Source organism: Ranitomeya imitator, chromosome 1 (genome assembly GCF_032444005.1).
Source record: "Ranitomeya imitator isolate aRanImi1 chromosome 1, aRanImi1.pri, whole genome shotgun sequence".
Lineage (NCBI taxonomy): Eukaryota > Metazoa > Chordata > Amphibia > Anura > Dendrobatidae > Ranitomeya > Ranitomeya imitator.
In genome coordinates, this window is record NC_091282.1 from 114117590 (window position 1) to 114137519 (window position 19930).

General features: G+C 42.7%; 1 protein-coding gene and 1 non-coding gene across 3 annotated transcripts in view; one reads left to right on the plus strand and one right to left on the minus strand.

Annotated features, from left to right (window-relative positions):
* The window catches only part of LHFPL2 (LHFPL tetraspan subfamily member 2), a 167606-nt gene that overhangs the window by 31321 nt on the left and 116355 nt on the right, over nt 1-19930 (plus strand). The gene's annotated exons all lie outside the window — the stretch shown is intronic.
* On the minus strand, nt 17846-17918 carry TRNAF-GAA (transfer RNA phenylalanine (anticodon GAA)). Its single transcript has one exon. It is a non-coding gene; the product is annotated as a tRNA-Phe (tRNA).

Sequence of the window (19930 nt, forward strand, 5' to 3'; positions counted from 1 at the left end):
GCACCTAAAGATAAGTAGAAGTTGTGCTGTTCCTGTTTATCTAATATATATATAATTTTTCAAGGTTTCGAAAATAATTGTAATAGGAAACCCGTTGCCTATATGTGAAAGTGACTGATTTTATGGCGCTTTTTGTATTGTTGCATGTATGAAATAAAGAACTACCGTATATTTTTTTTTCACCAAACAGATCTGGACAATGTAATTTCATATATATCGAAAACAGCAGCGCTTAGTATGGTCAATAATTGAAGTGCCATGCCAGCCGCCATTATCCAATGATCCCATACGCAGATGAAATACAGGAATTGGATGCAATTCCAGGCTAATTGAATACGTGACTCTGAGCCAGACACTAATTCCACAGGAGACAAGTTTTTTCCATAACACATGCCCATTGTAAAGTGCTCTCAGAAACCAGCCCAGGAAGGATCAATAACCTCATGCTGACAATAAAAGTAATCACTAATACTTTGTGCATTTGCTTTTGATGACTAGTTTACATTATTGGCTTTTTTTCTGCTTTTATTTTTTGGCTTGGTTTCTGGGGCTGAGATCTTCTACTTAACGTACAGAAGTGATGAGAGACAAGTGTACGTAAGGAGAATTAGTAAGTATGTAGTTAGGCTACGTTCACATTAGCGTTGCGCGCCGGTGCGTCGGCGACGCAACGCGCGACGCACCAAAAACGCGCGCAAAAACGCTGCGTTTTGCGACGCGTGCGTCGTTTTTTGACGAAAATCGGACGCACGAAAAATGCAACTTGTTGCATTTTCGTGCGTCCGACGCTAGCGTCGAAAACGACGCACATGTCGAAAAACGCACGCGTCCCCTATGTTAAACATAGGGGCGCGTCGCCGCTGCGTCGCCGACGCAACAGCAACGCACATTAGCGTAACGCTAATGTGAACGTAGCCTTAATACATTGTATACATATATATGGATGTTATGTATTTTTCAATCATGTCCATATAGAGGAATGATATTGGAAAGCTATACCGTATATCTTGGTACAGTGTTAGCCAGTAGAGAGAAAAATATTTAGAATTGAGAGTCCTCAGTGGTTTATACCTTTTTAATGGCTAACTGAAAAGATGGTAACAAATTGCAAGCTTTCCAGACTACACAGGTCTCTTCATCAGGCATAGACTAATACAAAATCTGAAGAATCACATACCGTATATACTCGAGTATAAGCCGAGATTTTCAGCCCAAATTTTTGGGCTGAAAGTGCCCCTCTCAAGTGCCCCTACTCGAGTCACGGTCGGCGGTGGGGTCGGCGGGTGAGGGGGAGAGAGCGAGTCACATACTTACCTGCTTCCGGGGCTCCTGGCGCTGTCCCTGCAGTCCCACGATCTCCGGGTGCCGCAGGTCTTCCCCTGTTCAGCGGTCACGTGGGACCGCTCATTAGAGAAATGAATATGGACTCCACTCCCATAGGGGTGGAGCCGCATATTCATTTCTCTAATGAGCGGTAACAGTGACCGCTGATAGAGGAAGAGGCTGCGGCACCCGGAGACCAGCTGTCCGGGAGAAGGAGCGGGACGCCGGGAGCAGGTAAGTATTACATATTCACCTGTCCATGTTCCACACGCCGGGCGCCGCTCTGTCTTCGCGTCCTCTTGCACTGACTGTGCAGATCAGAGGGCGCGATGACGCATATAGTGTGCGCGGCGCCTGATCAGTCAGTGCGGAGAGACGCTGAGACGGGACGCTGAGGAGCTGCAAGCAACAGAGGTGAGTATGGGTTTTTTTTTTATTGTAGCAGCAGCAGCAGCAATGGCACAGCTTTCTATGGTACATCTATGGGGCAATAATGAACGGTGCAGAGCACTATATGGCACAGCTATGGGACAATAATGAACGGTGCCACTATATGGCACAGCTATGGGGCAATAATGAACGGTGCAGAGCACTATATGGCACAGCTATGGGACAATAATGAACGGTGCCACTATATGGCACAGCTATGGGGCAATAATGAACGGTGCAGAGCACTATATGGCACAGCTATGGGGCAATCATGAACGGTGCAGAGCACTATATGGCACAGCTATGGGACAATAACGAACGGTGCCACTATATGGCACAGCTATGGGGCAATAATGAACGGTGCAGAGCACTATATGGCACAGCTATGGGGCAATAATGAACGGTGCAGAGCACTATATGGCACAGCTATGGGGCACCATACAGATAAGACTTGTATGAGAATGAAAGAATGTAGAACAAGAATAATAAGCGTCTCGGGTTTGAATCACTAATGCATCACGTTTTAGAAGTGTTTTTTTGAGTACTGATCGCTCGTGGTCATATCACAAGAATGCCTAATAATACCAAGAACAAGACTGAGCTCTGTCTTGAATGGAGAGGTTGTGCACGTGCTTCATCTCTGCTCCTTTAACTATCTATAGAACTGGCAGAGAAAGTAGAGGTGGGGTCTAGTGATGAGAGAGTGTACTGTTGCTCGGGTGACCTCCGAGTATTTATGACTACTCTGAGATTTAGTTTTCATTGCATGGCAGCTGAATGATTTACAGCTACTAGGGAGCTTGATTACATATGGGGATTCCCTAGCAACCAGGCAACCCCCACATGTACTCAGCCTGGCTAGTAGCTGTAAATCATTCAGCTGCCGGGACGAAAACCAAATCTCCGAGCAGTCATAAATACTCGGAGGTCACCCGAGCAACGAGTACACTCGCTCATCACTAGTGGGGGTCCTATCAGTTGAATAACCCAGCAATCAGCCAGTTAACCTTTTTGTATGGATGGGGAATAACTTACGGTTTTTAGGTAAAAGCCCTTTAATTGCTTCTGAAAAGGGGGGAAAAAAAACCCCATCCAATGTATAGTTTAAAAAAAGACTCCTACTCTGCAAAAATTCTATTAATTGGATGTCCTTCCACATCCAGTCGGAAAGGAGAGAACATCTATTGCCAGGCCATTTAAATGGAATCTGTCGCCTAATTTTGGGCCTATAAACTGCGGTCACCGCCATCAGGGTCTTATCTACAGCATTCTGTAATGCTGTAGACAAGCCAACCCCCCAACCCGATGTAACCTGAAAGATAAGAAAAACAGGTTAGATTATACTCACCCAGGGATGGTTCCGGTGTGGTCCGGTCCGATGGGCGTTGCAGGTCCTGGTCCGGCGCCTCCTATCTTCATACGGTGTCGTCCTCTTCTTTGCTTCCTGTCGCGGCTCCTGCACAGGTTTGTTTTATCTGCCCTGTTGAGGGCAGAGCAAAGTACTGCAGTACGCAGGCGCCGGGCATCTCTGACCTTTCCCGGCTTGTTTTTCTTATCTTTCAGGATACATCCGGGGGCTTATCTAGAGCATTACAGAATGCTGTAGATAAGCCCCTGATGGTGGTGGCCACAGCTTATAGGCCCAAAATTAGGTGACAGATTCCCTTTAATTGGACGGCCTTCGACTTCCAGACTGAGGCTGTGTGCCCACGTTGCGGTTTTTTATGCGTTTCTGCGGCGTTTTTTGCCTCAGCGGAAACACTTAAAAACCGCCTTCCCATGCAATCCTATGGGATTCCGCAGTTGCTGTGCCCATGCTGTGGCTTTTCCCGCTGTGGAATCGCATAGCGGTAAAATCCGTAGCATGTTCATTATTTCTGCGGAATCGCGGCGATTCCGCCACTTTAGGATTGCATTGAAACGCTCACTTTACGCATGTGTCTATGCCCACCATGCGTAAAGTGAGCGCTTCATGTGCTTGTTTGCCGGAGAACGCATGTGAATTCCGCATGCGTTTTACCCGCGGTACGGAGTTGCAGAGATGCTGCGGACATTTCCGCAGCATTTCTGCAACGTGGGCACATAGTCTCAGGAGAGAGCATCTACTATTACCGAGCCATTTTCTTCCCAAGCTCCGAATTTATTGTGACTCTGGTTGAAACATTTTCTTTGATCGTTTTGCACTGTAGATTGTACCAGGGTGTACATTACATATGCAGCTTTTTTGTACAGCACGTTGGAATGTGGCGGAGCTATAGGAAAACAATACGTTTTTGCTTTTCTCTTTCATGCTTATTTAGCCTATTCTACCTCAGCCAGAAATATTATAATGGTGTCCTAGAGAGGCTGTGAACTTGGAGCTAGGAATGTCGTTTGTACACTTAAAACAGGAAACTGCTGGAATTCCCATTCCTATTGTGCCGTCTAGGTGGGGGGCGGGGGTCACCTCTCTTCTATGTACCAACATGCTGGGGGATTTTATTGAGCGGCGAGTAGCCCAGATACATTGTACATTTAATCATCCAAACAAACATAAGATTTATGCCTTAGAAGCCAGTTATGATCTTTGCAGAATAAAGCTGGTCTAAAATGGAAGTCTGCACCCTATAGCTAGAAGTGGCCTTATCTAGAGCCCACATGAATATGTTGGCACTAAATAAATATTATTGTTATTGTCTACGTTGTTTTGTATTAGTAGATTTGCTTCTTTATGAATAATGAGCTATAAATATCTACTATATAAAGCTGAATGTGTGTGTATGTGTGTATGTCCGGGATTGGCATCTGCACCGTCGCAGCTACAGCCAAAAAATTTTGCAGTCACACGTCTGGACCCCGAGAGCGTCATAGGCTATATTGTGAGGCGAAATTTTAACCCCGCGCGTTCCAATTCACCAAACAATTTTGCCCCTATCTACATAATGGGGAAAAAAGTGAAAGGAAAAGTGTTGGAAGCGTCGCAGCTACAGCCACAAAATTTTGCACAGTCACACGTCTGGACCCTGAGAGCGTCATAGGCTATGTTGTGAGGTGAAATTTTAACTCCGCACTTTCCAATTCACCAAACTATTTTTCCCCTATCTACATAATGGGGAAAAGTGAAAGGAAAAGTGTTGGAGGCAAATTGACAGCTGCCAGATGTGAACAAGGGGGACTTAAAGAGTGAGAGCGATGGCACAAAAGAGTATATACCGTACAGTTGCTAAGGTGGAGCCCCGACATGGGATACTCACCACACATGGGGATATGAACACACACACAAAATGCGCCACACACTACCATGTGCTTGAACACATATACCACCCTCAGCACACATTTCACCACACATACACCAACCTCGCCACATAAAAGTCGAAACACAAAAGTCGCCGCTCAAAACTCGCCACGCGCAAAACTCACCACATGCAAAAACTAGGCTCACGCAAAACTCGCCACAAATGCAAAACTCACCTCATGGAAAACTCGCCACACGCAAAACTTGCACACGCGGAAAAATTGCCACATGCACAAAATTTGCAACACATGCAAAAGTTGCCTCACACAAAACTTGCACATACTCAAAAGGCACCACACATAAAACTCACCACGTGCAAAACTCGCCATGCGCAAAACTTGCTGCACACAACTTGCTACACTAACCTGTTACATGCAACTCGACACACAAAAAGTTGCTACACGCATGTTGCCACACAAAACTCAACACACACAACTTGACAAACGAAACTCACCCTAAAACACACACAAGTCTGGTATTAGCCTTCAAAAATAAAAATCTGATTAATAAGCAGACAAACTACAAGAGCAACAAATGTACCATATAGGAAATACAGCAGCTGTCAGTCACATGACCTGTCTATTATGTGTATGTGTGAGCTAATATATACTGCCAGGGGGAGGGCTTCCTGTTGGCTGGGGATTTATGAGGCTGCCAATTTATCTTACAAATACTGAGGTAAAAATACTGAGCAAATAACGTGTTAACGAGGTCTAATACAGGAGATCACACAGGTATATACTATATACAGGGGAGATGACACACAGATATATACTATATACAGGAGAGATAACACACAGGTATATACTATATAGAGGAGGAGATGACATACAGGTACATACTATATACAGGAGGAGATGACATACAGGTATATACTATATACAGGAGCAGATTACCTACAGGTATATACTATATACAGGAGGAGATGACATACAGGTATATGCTATATATATAGAAGATGACATACAGGTATATACTATATACAGGAGGAGATGACACACAGGTATATACTATATACAGGAGGAGATGACACAGGTATATACTATATATAGAAGGAGATGACATACAGGTATATACTATATATAGGAGGAGATGACATACAGGTATATACTATATATAGGAGGAGATGACATACAGGTATATACTATATATAGGAGGAGATGACACACAGCAGGTATATACTATATACAGGGGAGATGACATACAGGTATATACTATATACAGGAGATGACATACACGTGTATACTATATATAAGGGAGATGACAAACATGTATATACTGAGGTGAAAATGAGAGGTATGAGGTGAAAATGAAAAGGTGTGAGTGCAAAATGAGAGGAGTGAGGGAAAATAGTGTAGTGATCGGAAAATGACAGATGTGAGGTCGAAATGACAAGTGTTAGGCGGGAATGAGAGGAGTGAGGGAGAAAATGAGAGATGTGAGGGGGTAAATGAGAGGCGTGATGGGAAAATAAGAGAAGTGACGTGCTATAACTAACCACAGATATTTACTATGCCCAGGCAACGCCGGGCTCTTCAGCTAGTATAATACTAAACATCTTATTGTAAATAATTACAAATGTGCCATCTGCTGCTAATAACACATTGTCTCAGACAGATTCGGCTTTATAATGGTATTTTATTCCAATTGTTGCTTTCTATATTTGGCACGTTCTTGATTAAGGTATTTCTATTTTGTTTCCAAGCTTTTTGCTGGTTTCCCTGTTGATGTAGCTGCTGCCGGTCCATCATGGCCCTGTGTGTTCTTCCAGGGTGGTATGTGTGTTCTTGTGACTATATATTTGGGAAAGGTGAAGGTTTGCACCTCCTGCTGAAGTGAAGGCTGAGACCTATCCTTGATTACAGGATGTAGCTTTTGGGGTATGGTGATTTGTGTAAATTTGGATCCTAGACTTTACTTAATTTCCTGTCAACTCTTCCTGAGCTGAAAAGCAGTGACCCTTAGAGGAAAGCAATCATTAGAAAATGACTTATTGTTCAGGTTTTTGTATTTGTATTTTTTTTTATTGGATTTCCTTGTATTATGATCTTTTTGTTTTGTTTTTGTCAGATTACATAGTTAAAACCTGTTGACAGATTCCCTTTAAAGGAGCATCAAAACAAAAATAACCACAAGTATATAAGTGCAGAATGTAAGTGCAGATTATAAGAATTATTTCACACATTTTTAATGCAAATTTCTCGGAAATTGAACATGTAAAATAATGAACATGGGGTAGATATGTCTCCACTTCTTATCAGTAATCCCATTGGATAACGCAGCAGCGAGCCTGTCTCTTATTCATCCCTGTAAAGGCTTCTTGTAAGGAACAGTAGATTTCAGAGGTGGTCGTCTAGGTTATAAAGCTCATTTCTTTTTACCTTTTTGGGTAATTTTTAGTTAGGAGACCTCTTAAGATTTTCATATTTAGAACAGTACCTTTCCTATTTTGCCTTACACAAATTGGCCAATCTTTGCAATGAGCACCATGCAATGCCCAATTTTCCCTGTGGTGGCGCTGCTGAAACATTGTTTTTTAGCAGGAAGTGTTTAAAGGGAATCTGTCACCCCCAAAATCGAACGTGAGCTACGCCCACCAGCATCAGGGGCTTATCTACAGCATTCTGTAATGCATTCTGTAATGCTGTAGATAAGCCCCCGATGCATCCTGAAAGATAAGAAGAAGGTTAGATTATACTCACCCAGGGGCGGTCCCGATACGATGGGTTTGCGGTCCGGTCCGGGCCTCCCATCTTCTTACCATGACATCCTCTTCTTGCCTTCACGCTGTGGCTCCTCCGCAGGCGTACTTTGTCTGCCCTGTTGAGTGCAGAGCAAAGTACTGCAGTGCGCAGGCACCGGGAAAGGTCAGAGAGGCCCTGCGCACTGCAGTACTTTACCCTGCCCTCAACAGGGCAGACAAAGTACGCCGGAGCCGGAGCGTGAAGACAAGAAGAGGACGTCATCGTAAGAAGATGGGAGGCCCCGGACCGTGACGCCCATCGGACCAGAACCGGATCGGGACTGCCCCTTGGTGAGTATAATCTAACCTCTTTTTCTCATCTTTCAGGATACATCAGGGCTTATCTACAGCATTATAGATTGCTGTAGGTTAGCCCCAGATGCTGGTGGGCTTAGCTCACCCTTGATTTTTGGGGTGACAGGTTCCCTTTAAATAACTGCTGATGGCTAGGGTTCGCAATAGGGAACACTTTGTGGTCCTTTTTTGTCAGGGTACCCTTCTAAGGGATTGTCCAAAGTGTGGAACCCCTTTAAAAACGTACAGAAATGTGAATCAGACTGCATAATTCAGGAACTGAACATGGCCACCTATTGCCGTACAACACACAGGAGTGATGTAGAATGGTGTGCTGGATTGCCTTTTGAGGAAGCCCACCTTGAGCTCTGGATCTTTCTAGCCTTTCCTACTCTCCTGATGAAGGGTATTATGCCCAATTATTCCTTCACTTCATGCATTGTGATTAATGGTTATGAGAAACTCCTGATGAGGTGTTCATCCCTCCATGCCTATTGGTGTGCAGCTCCTTCCTCCTATCTCTAGCTTTCTTAAAGGCGTTGTCCACTACTAGGACAGCCCCTTCTTGCTCTAAATGTTTGGCCCCGATAAAATTCTCATGGGAGGTGCTTTTTTTTTTAAATTTTGTTGGGGCCAAACATTTAGATCAACAAGGTGTTTTCCTAGTAGTGGACAACGTCTTTAAGTGTACGACCAGCTTCAGTCCTGTCCTATAACTATAAGCAGGGAGCTAGAATATATCCGTGCCCGGATGATACAGTGAGTTTTACTGCACAGCCAATGACTGGCAGGGTGGCTGTGCAGCAGAATTGAAGATGGGACCTTCCACTTTTCATTTTAGGGATATAAGGAGGTCCAAGAAGTGGATCCCTCACTGACCATACATACTGCTGCAGCACATTCCAGTGATATTCCACAATGTTCTATAATGAGAATTCCCTTTTAAGTGATTAACCAAATAGTTAAATTTCTTTGGATTGAGGGATCATTCTAGGCTATGGTGGTGGAACAGTATCCAAAATATGTCAACTTCTATGTGAATATTGGATCTTGTTTTTCAAGGAAGTTGGCAGGTTTGAGACTTTTTACATTATCTGAAGATGCTCAAGTGGAAAGTTTATGAATATACTGCTCTGTACCAGACGGGCGAATCTTCATGTTTCCTCTTTCATAGACATAAAGTGGATTCAAACATTAATATCGCTTGTTGATTTTTAAGTGGTGAAGACAAGAGGGTGTAATTCCTGCTGATATACTCTAAAGTATGCTTGTAATGCCCACTGCATGATTATACGTACTTGGCTGTCAATCAGTAAATAGGACCGCCCACTGGACTCTTATTAATCTTAGTAAGAGCAAGGATCATATTCATTAAAATACAAATTATGCTGAATCTTTTCCTACCAAACTATAGATCAATCTTCTCCGCTATAATGTGCTGTCAGTGGAGAGGACTCACTGCACAACAGGACGGGTTCACTTTTTAAAGCAATTTAGCAGAACCACAATAGTCGGTCGTCATACGGAAATGTATTACAGCTAAGTAGATAATGGTCAGTTACACCACTACTATACAGTCTGTTTTCTCAGCCTGCTCGGTTGAGCAAGGAGCCTTTTCCACCTCCTGCAGCCTAATTGAGCTGAGTGCTGGTAATGGCTTATCCTGCAGCCGACACGCTTCCTGCTATTACACCAAAGCCTTCATTGGGACGGAACTAGCGGCGTCGTGTGATACGGAATATGTAATATGTCATATTATCGACGGATTGTTTCATCTTGGAACTAGAGTTTACGTTTAGATAATTTGTCATGTGAACTTTTGCTTTAAAGGGCTACTGCCATCTTGATATACCTGCCATATATACCAGAAATGTTTGGTAATACTAGTAAAGTTCACCCCACCCAGTCCTGTTAAAAACGTCCAGCATTTTTTACAACATTCAGAGAAATTACCTGTTTCACTTAATGGGCAACACATTTTGAAGTATGTATTTTTATTCATGGCTATAATTAATTTGTAATGCATAATTTGACCTGTAAGTGCAATTGGTATTTGTCCTATATGTCTTAAAGGGAACCTGTCATCAGGTTTGGCTGATTCCAGATACGGCCACCCCCTTTCAGGGCTTCTATACAGCATTCTATAATGCAGTATATCTGCCCCAATCAGACCTGCAAGAGAAGAAAAATAACTTTTATTATACTCACCTGCAGGGTGGTCCAGTCCGATGGGTCTCGCTCTTCTTGGTCCGTCGCCTCCCATCATCTTCATCCCCGTATTCCTACTTGCTTCTTGTTGATGACGCATCCCTGCATCATCCACACGGGTTCCCGGCATCTCGCTCCTGCGCAGGCGTACTTCTCTGCCCTGTTGAGAGCAGAACAAAGTACTGCAGTGTGCAGCCATCAGTAATGGTCAGAGAGGCCCAGCGCCTGCGCACTGCAGTACTTTGCTCTGCCATCAACAAGGCAGATAAGTATGCCGGGGAGCCTGTGAAGCAAGCAGGAGGGCGGCATCGCATGAAGATGGGAGGCGCCGAACCAGGACCTGCGACACCCATCGAACCGGACTGCCCTGCAGGTGAGTATAATAAAAATTATTTTCTTCTCTTGCAGGTCGGATCAGCGGCTTATTTGCAGCATGTAGATAAGGCCTGAAAGGAGGAGTCCGTAAGTCTTATTGGCCAAACCTGGTGACGGGTTCTCTGTAAATAATGCTAGATATTTATAACAGGATTGGACTGTATACTGGATGAACCTTATTAGTATTGGTCTACTCAGCAGCCCCAAAAAAGCAGGAACACGGCGAGTTTGGTGAGTGGGACTGGATGCCGATCTGTAAAGGTATGGTAGATGCGGATCCCGTATCTTTCTTGAGAGCGCGTCCCAATGGACAGGTGGCTGGGATTCCCATACAGATGATTGGAGTGGGCTGTATGGCAGTTCCCGCCATCTCTCCTCAGGGAAGTGAGACGGTGCCCTGTTCTTGAGATAGTTGTGGGTTTTACTGTTTTTTGTTTTGTTTTTTTTTTCATTTTGTGAGACAAAGTTTGAAAACTCAGCATTCAGAGACGACTTTGGGTGCACTGGCTACAGGAGTCTGAAAGTTCCCATTTAGGGCTCGTGCACACATTGCTGATTTGGTGTTTTTTTTGGCATGCAGATTTGCTAGCAAAACCTGACGCTATCCTGATGCCAGCAAAATAAATGAGAAACCTGACGTGTCATGCACACATTGCTTATTTTTGACTTGCCGATTTGGTGCAGAAAATAATCTGCAGCATGTCAATTCTCTGTGAGATTTTGCCCTGCGGTTTTCACCACTGACATCACTCAAATCAGTCAATAAACGCAGGGCAAAAACCGCTCCGTTTTTCCTTCCAAGAGATGCATACATTTCTGCATCCATTTACTCATCGTGTGCACATAACCTTAAAGGATCAGTGTGCGTCCACATAGCGGTGGTCTCTTCTATGGTTTATTGGCTTGAGTATCATCTGGTCTTTGGTTTTCCTCCTTTTAGGACTAAGTGATGTTTTAGTAAGAAGAACCAATGACCTCCTCCTGTGTTCTGGTGATCTATGGAGGTAGAGTATAAAGCAGGGTCTGTTATACCTCATGGTCTCTGCAGTCCATCGAGCTATTAGCTGATGTCATACATCCACATCATTACTAATCAGTCCATCTCTCTCCAACAATAAAGGAAATCATCTGATGACTTCCATTTCCTTTCTCATTTGAAAAAAATAAAAATTTAATTGCAAAGGTGAAAATACGCAGAACTTTCAATGCTTGAAATGCTAAAATCAGGAGGGAAAGCCATAGGGTGTGATGTGCTGATACTGCTACAGATGCTTGTGATTACATCCTCCGTAAACTATTGTGGGAAAGCTTCATCCCGCTTCTAATAGCGGTGGGGCAGCAGATGTGGAATTAGGCTTCAGACAATGTAGGATGTAATAGTTTGCATGTGAGTGGATGTGTATATGTATGTAACTTCAGGCTGGTTGTAGGCGATAACGAACAACACGGCCACTTTCCTCCTATTTACATAAGTTGCCAAATCTTCTTGCAGGTCTGACATTAAAATCCTACTGAAATCAGCCGACCGCTGTATGGAGGAATCGGAGAGGTGGCGGCGGGCCGAACGATCAGCCAAACAATCATTCAGACAGCTACCTATTGTGTATGGTGTGCGGGGTATAGGATTAGATTTTGCGGAATTGTTTTTTTTTTTTTTTCCATAGAGAACACAAATATTTAAAGTCATTAATTACAGTCACATTTTTTTCAGAGCAAGCTGTGAATCAAAAGTGCTGGGGCAAAAAGATGAGGTGGAAAGGAGCGCTTAAATATTGGCCCCACCAAGTGGGCACTGAGCGCCAGTACTTGGTTTGATCAGTCATTCTGTACTGATTAGACTCCCTTAATAGGCGCATTCAGAAGTTCCTACTAATCGATCCAAGATCGACACGCAATGCAATGACTGGCCGTGGGTCTCCCAACCCGAGCATGACTGCTTCATATATTTCTATCTAGCTGTTACACTGGAGACAGGAGATCCACGGCCAGTCCATGCATTGTTGACCAATCTCAGGCCAATTCATATGGACGTCTGAATGTATCCTGAGGCCCCTATACACTTCAAATGAAAATGGGATGAAGAACAATAGATTGTCATCAGGTCAAAATGCTGTATTTTGCCGACTATAAGAATCACTTTTTTCCCCAAAATTTTTGGAGGAAAGTGGCGAGTTCATCTTATGGTCTTGATGTAACTTATAGCACGGCTGTGGGGCACGCCGGCGGCGGAGTAGTAGGACACAGGAAGCGGGAGCCGATGGCTATGGCGAACACGTTTGCCCGCTATAAAAGAAAATTAATCTTCGTAGCCCCCACCTCCATAGTCCCTCCCATCTCAATGCACTGAAGCTGCCGCTGAGAGGTGGGAGGGACTGTAGGAGTGGAGAGCAGTGTATATTCATTCTCTTTAATAGCAGGCACGTTAGCTGCCGGCTTCCTGCAGTGAGTGGGCGATCACCTGTGTCCGCTATTAAGGAACATGAATATTCACTGCTCCCCACACCCATAGTCTTGGGCGTGGGGAGCAGTGAACATTCCAGTAGCTGACCTCAGCATGTGGGGGCACATGGCAGCGATGTCAGGCGCTGCTTAAACACTGGCCAGTTATATTTAGGAAAAACTCTAAAATTACCCTATTTTATCATGTGGTTTAAAGTGATCTATTTTTGAGGATATAAATGCATGTTCTTTATTGCTTGGTTTGGTAAATACTAATAGTGCTATTGGTTGATCATTTCAATCTGTTGTCTGTTCTGTAATGTTTGGTGTTCCATTGTGTGGATGAGCCGCCTGGTATTGTGAGCTGACCATGCTGTGCACCATTAGGCGGAATGTTTTAGCTGCATTGTTTTCATTGGGTCTTTGTAAACATGGAAGGAATGTTATGTGGAAGTGTTTATAGCTGGTTTATGCTGATGTTAGAAGATAGAACATCCCATATGTGCGCCTTAAAAGCATCGAACAATAAAGCAAAGTTGCTGCTCACAGTTTTAATGGAGTTCTTATGAGATCTGTCAATGTTTGTCTTTGTTTCTAGTGTTGTATTAGTACAGTTAAACCTCCATAATGGGTCATGTTTTTTTTAATTGCGGTTTTAATTTACAACCTGTTTTTTTTTTAAAGATTTACAAAAGTCCAACCATAAAATAACTGGAAATATAAGTTCCATGTATAAGGTCTAATAAACAAAGTGTCTGAGTCAGTCTGTTGTCGCTAATCCTTCTATATTTCAAAACACTCTTTTTCGGTGATTACTTTGTATCTCCGTTCATACTGCACCCACACACAAATAATACACCATTTGAAAGGCAAACTTGCCCCTTCAGCAAGAAAATAGCCAAACAAACCACACATCCACGATGTTATCACAAAGCACGGGCAGCACGGTGGCTTAGTGGTTAGCACTGCAGCCTTGGAGTCCTGGGTTCGAATCCCACCAAGGACAACATCTGCAAAGAGTTTGTATGTTCTCTCCGTGTTTGCGTGGGTTTCCTCCGGGCACTCCGGTTTCCTCCCACATTCCAAAGACATACTGATAGGGAATTTAGATTGTGAGCCCTAACGGGGACAGCGATGATAATGTGTGCAAAACTGTAAAGCGCTGCGGAATATGTTAGCGCTATATAAAAATAAAGATTATTATTTATATTATTTATCACAAAATACATTTTAAACATTAATAGTCATAAAACTGCAGTAAGGAAAAATGACCTGCAGGTGGCACCACACTACCCAAAAGCACAATACCACAAGGCTGAAACAAATCCTAACATTTGCCTTGGGGGCTTTCCAGCTTGCCGAACTCCTTGCCCAGCCGATTTCAGGCAGGTACATATAAAATATTTACTACATATGTGGAAGTAGAATGAAAGTAAAACTTTACCTGTTTAAGACTTCAGCTTTAAAACTGAAGATATAAATGAATGCAGCCTAAAAGGCGCTGGACAGGTTTTGAACCATCAGATTTTCCGTATTATTGGATAGTCATTGAAAAGTCTATCTTCCTTCTAAGGTTGCAGCTTATTGGTGACCTGGAGTCACCTCTGGTTCCAAGTACAAACTGCAGCGTTGACATAACTCAGACTGTACATTGTTTCCCGATGGGAGAGATTGGTGGAAACAACCTTGCAAGAATTGAAGGAAAAAAATCCGACCGTAGGGAAAAAAGGGTAAAATAATCTGCGGATGATACTTTTTTTTTTTTTTTTTTAAAGGGATATTCCCAACTATTATACAATGGTGTAAATACGCTCAGTTATGGGGTCAATTCTCCTTCATCATTTTTACTGCCAAAGTGGCACTGCTGTACAGGAAGCTGCTCCGTTCACATACATAGGGCTGTGTTGCACTTCCCTACTCTGCAGATAGATGGCAGTGCTGCTGTGGAGGGGAAAAAAAATGCTGCTGCCTCTGTTCTTTTGCAAGGTCCCGACAATCGGACCCCTTCTGATCAGTAAGTCTCCTTTAGGCTGGAGTCACACACAACGTATAAAAAAAAAAAAAATCGGTCTGTTTTACACAGACGAGAATCGCAGAAATGTTCCCTGGACAATGATCCGTATATCATCTTGTGCAGTGTGAGGATGCGATTTTCTCACATGTAAGCATCCGTGTGTCATCCATATGGCGAGATTTTCTCTGTGGCTTGCAAAATGGTCATATAATGGACCCATGGGCTCAAATATTCCTGAAAACATCAGTGAGACCCATATCTCTCTGTGTTCATCATCTCATTAAATACATTTACATTTGACCACCTTGATTTTCCTGAAATTGCCTGCGCCCCCCGACAACCAATGTGTGAATATTTAGAACGGGCCAACTAGTGTGAAGAATAGGAAGTAGAAGTATAATTCTATGCCCAGTGGCCAGTGAGAAAATTCCAATTATTTTTTTTATGCAGTCATATGAAAAAAAAAATAAAGATTATCAAAAGAAATTCAAATAAAATTGATTTAAACATTAGGTAATTTTGTTGACAGAGCTGTATTAAATCCATACTAATCAATATGCCATTCATGGTCTATAGAAAGTTGTGTAATAATAATAATAATAATAATAATCTTTATTTATATAGCGCCAACATATTCCGCAGCGCTTTACAGTTTAACAGTTTCAAACACAAAAGTCATAAGGCAATGTAGGCAATAATTAATGCATACTGTATTCCCACTAGCTTTATTTTTTATAATCTGTATAATTTCAAATGTTTTCTTTAAAAAGGGAAGAATACTTTTTTTTTATTTTTTATTATTCCTGTCTTTTTGGAGCCCCCAGTCGGCTTCCCAGTGGTTTTGTCATTTGATCCTTGTCAGGTCTCCTGGCTTGTTCTTTCTAAACACTCTCACTACCCGCCATGCTTAATTGGATTTTAACACTGCTTCCGCTATAGTGATCTGGAAGCAATTGAGAAATAGACTTTTTCTTTTTTTGTTTTGCATAATTACTAATTGTGGTTTATCCAGTCAGTAAGGTTGTTAAATCCTTGGTACTAAAGAAATCTCATTCCATATTTTGTTTTCACACTGTCGATTTGTCTGCGGCTTGATCTTTTTAATGACTGGGACGACTCTTCAGAACCTGGTTAGTACAAGGCTGTAGATACCATGCATCTTCCCACAAGTGACTGTAAGATCCATATGCAAACAGTGTCTCCATATAGAGAAAAAGTCAAATGTCAAAGTGGGGCGTGGGATTCGCGTAGCAAACTGTGCGTAGCAAACTGTAGGTAAATATCTGTTACCACTTAAAACAGTGTTTTCTAGTTTGTAAGTTATCGATGCCCCAGGCTGGTCTTCGCAACGCTTATAAGAATAAAAGGAGCATCTGTTCACATGATCAACCACCGCTTCCATTCACATGGATCTTGGTATCAGTGGGGTCCTAATGGTTGGGTTGGACCCTCAACGATTGGTAAGCTATCTCCTATCCCATGGATTGAAGATAACTTCCAAACTTGAGAAAAACCCTTTATAGTGGATATCCTGGATATGTTCGCACTTGGCTTTTTTTTTTTATCTTACATGGATTTTGAAGTGGACCCCCTACAAAATTCATACAATTTTAGTCTAGTCTTATTTACATATTACATGTTTTCTCGTATTTCCAATGTGTGGGACCAATTGTTAATCTGGGGGAAAGCTGCTCATTGTGTTATGGGTACAAATGAGAAGTGTTTTTCAGAGATACATTAATCAAGTCATTACCCAATAGTCATATATTATGTCTGTAAAGCGCTGTGGAATATGATGGCACTAATAATAATAATAATTAATAATAATGATTTTATTTATATAGCGCCAACACTAGATAAGTAAATAAAATAAGGAAACCATATAGTATACTTCACTGCTGTGGAAATATTTTCTTTTCTCTAATTTTCCTATGTCGGGCTTATCCAAGTCCTCACTCGGACATCCATTTGTTTTTTCACAGATGGCACTCATAACTGATACTCTTTGGGGCCATTCACGTGTCTTCGCCATTTTCCACAAACCGCTCGATCCCACACAGTGTAGACATGTCCAATTTTAATCCTAGGGTTTGATCAAAATTGAAAATGCAAATCGATACGTTTGTGAAAATATTGGATGACATCAGAGTATGGTCCGATTTTTACTGATTGTCTGAAAAGAGACGGTAGGGAAACTTATTTTTTTTTTTCCCCCCAGTACAGCACACCAGTAGGTAGTCCTTCTCATGCTCTATAGGGACAGGAAAACACACACACTAGAGGATCAATGGTAAACTATAGTGTTCCCGTTCTTCTTTGTTGTCGGAAAAAGGAAGCCTTACAGGGTCTGGTACGTCTGCAAAATAAGAGGGCCAAAAGATTTGCTGCATGTAATCGCAAATTACCAGAAGCATTGCGGAAGCAATTATGTGCCGACTGCATTGCCAAAATTGTCAGGGATAAACAATCCACTTTTATGGCAGACATAGTAACATAGTAACATAGTTAGTAAGGCCGAAAAAAGACATTTGTCCATCCAGTTCAGCCTATATTCCATCATAATAAATCCCCAGATCTACGTCCTTCTACAGAACCTAATAATTGTATGATACAATATTGTTCTGCTCCAGGAAGACATCCAGGCCTCTCTTGAACCCCTCGACTGAGTTCGCCATCACCACCTCCTCAGGCAAGCAATTCCAGATTCTCACTGCCCTAACAGTAAAGAATCCTCTTCTATGTTGGTGGACGAAACCCGGGATCGAACCAGGGACCTTTAGATCTTCAGTCTAACGCTCTCCCAACTGAGCTATTTCGGCTGATGGTTAAATGTGGTCAATCATAAGGGAAGTGGTGCAGAGCACAGTTTCCAATCTGGTTTGTCCTCAGCCAGTGTAGGTTATGTGTCATCATAAAAGACCTAGATGGGAGATGGAAATAACCTCTAATGAAGACTCACTATTCTGACCAGTGCTTAGAACAGGGAGTGGAAGGAACTCCAGTTTCTTCCAGAGAAGAAAAAGTACTACTTTGTGTTAAAAAATTTGGATAAACTCCTACAGTAAGTTATAGTGGATGCTTTCCTTAAACGGAAAGTACTTGCAAGCAGCATAATACAAAGAATAGCAGGTTTACCCAGAATCCTTTGCAGTAGGCGGAGCTATGCAAATCATCTCTTTCCACCCCAGTCTAATCCACAGCGCTTGGAATCGCCAAGCGTGCAATGCTGCAGATTAGTTTCTAAATTTACACAGCCAACCAATTCCTACCTGTGGACACGTGTTTCGGGCTTTAGGCCCTCATCAGCACAGGGCTGGAATTGGTTGGCTGTATGGAGTGGGGCTCGGTGAGCAAGCGATACATACATGCTAGCCACCTTAGGGAGAGACCCAAGTTGGGCTCCATACAGCCAACCAATTCCAGCCCCTGAGGGCTTTTCGGTCTCTTTCGTCCCGCTACATTTAGCCCAACTTGGGTCTCTCCCTAAGGTGGCTAGCATGTATGTACAGTAAGTTAGAAATGCCATTAAAATTGAAGTGGCCCACTCTATTCAGGATGAAATGTTTGGCAGTTTAAGGATCCAAATAAATAAGTGTTACCTGTAAATAAGCATATCAAGGCTATGATAAGAGGAGTGGGAAGATGCAGAGAAAAGGCTAGCTAGACAAAATGATTTTTAAATCTGGCTTCCCTTACTCCGAATCCGTGGGTACTTCAGACTATTGCAGAGGGTTGCAAAATAGGATTTACTCAGTTTCCACCAGAGAAATTTCAGCTAATAACTGCTCAGTCTCCCGAAACCCTTCAAGGGCTCATGTAACACAGAATGGTTCCAGGGCCACTACTCAAGTCGCTTCTCCATAAAGAAAACCTTCAGGCGACTTTCATACCATAATAAATCTAAAACCCCTTAAATGAGTGGGTCATTTACAAAAGATCCAGTATGGAGTCAATAAGATCCGACAGTTCCCTTTATAGGAAGAGATTCCGTAATATGTACTCTGGACTTAAGACACCCATCTTGTCAAAAGTTTCTCAGGTTTGCAATAGAATCTTCACAAAATTATTAGCGGGAATAGTTGCCTTTCTGAGGAAAAGGGGAACAATAATCATTTCATTCCATATTTGGATGATCTCCTTTTGGTAGGAGACTCAACACAGGAGCTAGAAAGCCTTTTCTCGGTGACTATCTCAACCTTAAAAAGATTAGGCTGAACTGGCAGAAGACCGATCGAAGTCCAGGGAAGCAAAAAGTTTTTCTGGGGGACTTGGACTTTCAAAGCATGTCTTTACTTCCACCGATAAAGCAGAAATCAGAAGCCGTTTGAAATTTTCAGTGTAATAGACAGATTTTAATCCGGTCCATATTGAGTATGCTGGGGGGTAATGACATCCAGTGTACCCAGTGTGCGATGGTGCCAGTTCCATTTAAGAGCACTTCAGTTGGTAATTGTATCCTCTTGGAACAGATGGCTGTCGGTGCATATTTTCCTGTCCAGTCCTATGGAATTCCTTGAATTTGTGGATGGATTTGAAAAACCTTCAGAAGTGAATCTCTTAGGTCTTCTCCCTGCGTCGACAAACGATCGATGCAAGTCAGTATGCTTGAGGAGCTCAGTTAAGTCAATACCTACAAGGCACAAGATCATCAGAAACCCAGAGCATGTCCTCAAATTGCAGAGAGCTAGGAGTAGTACGGGAGACTCTGCAGAAGCTCCATGACCATCTCAAAGACCATCATGTCAGGATCCTGTTGGACAATGTCATGAGTTTCATGCCTGAGGCATCATCTTCTACAATCTTTAACCTCAAAGATTTTCCTTTGGGCACA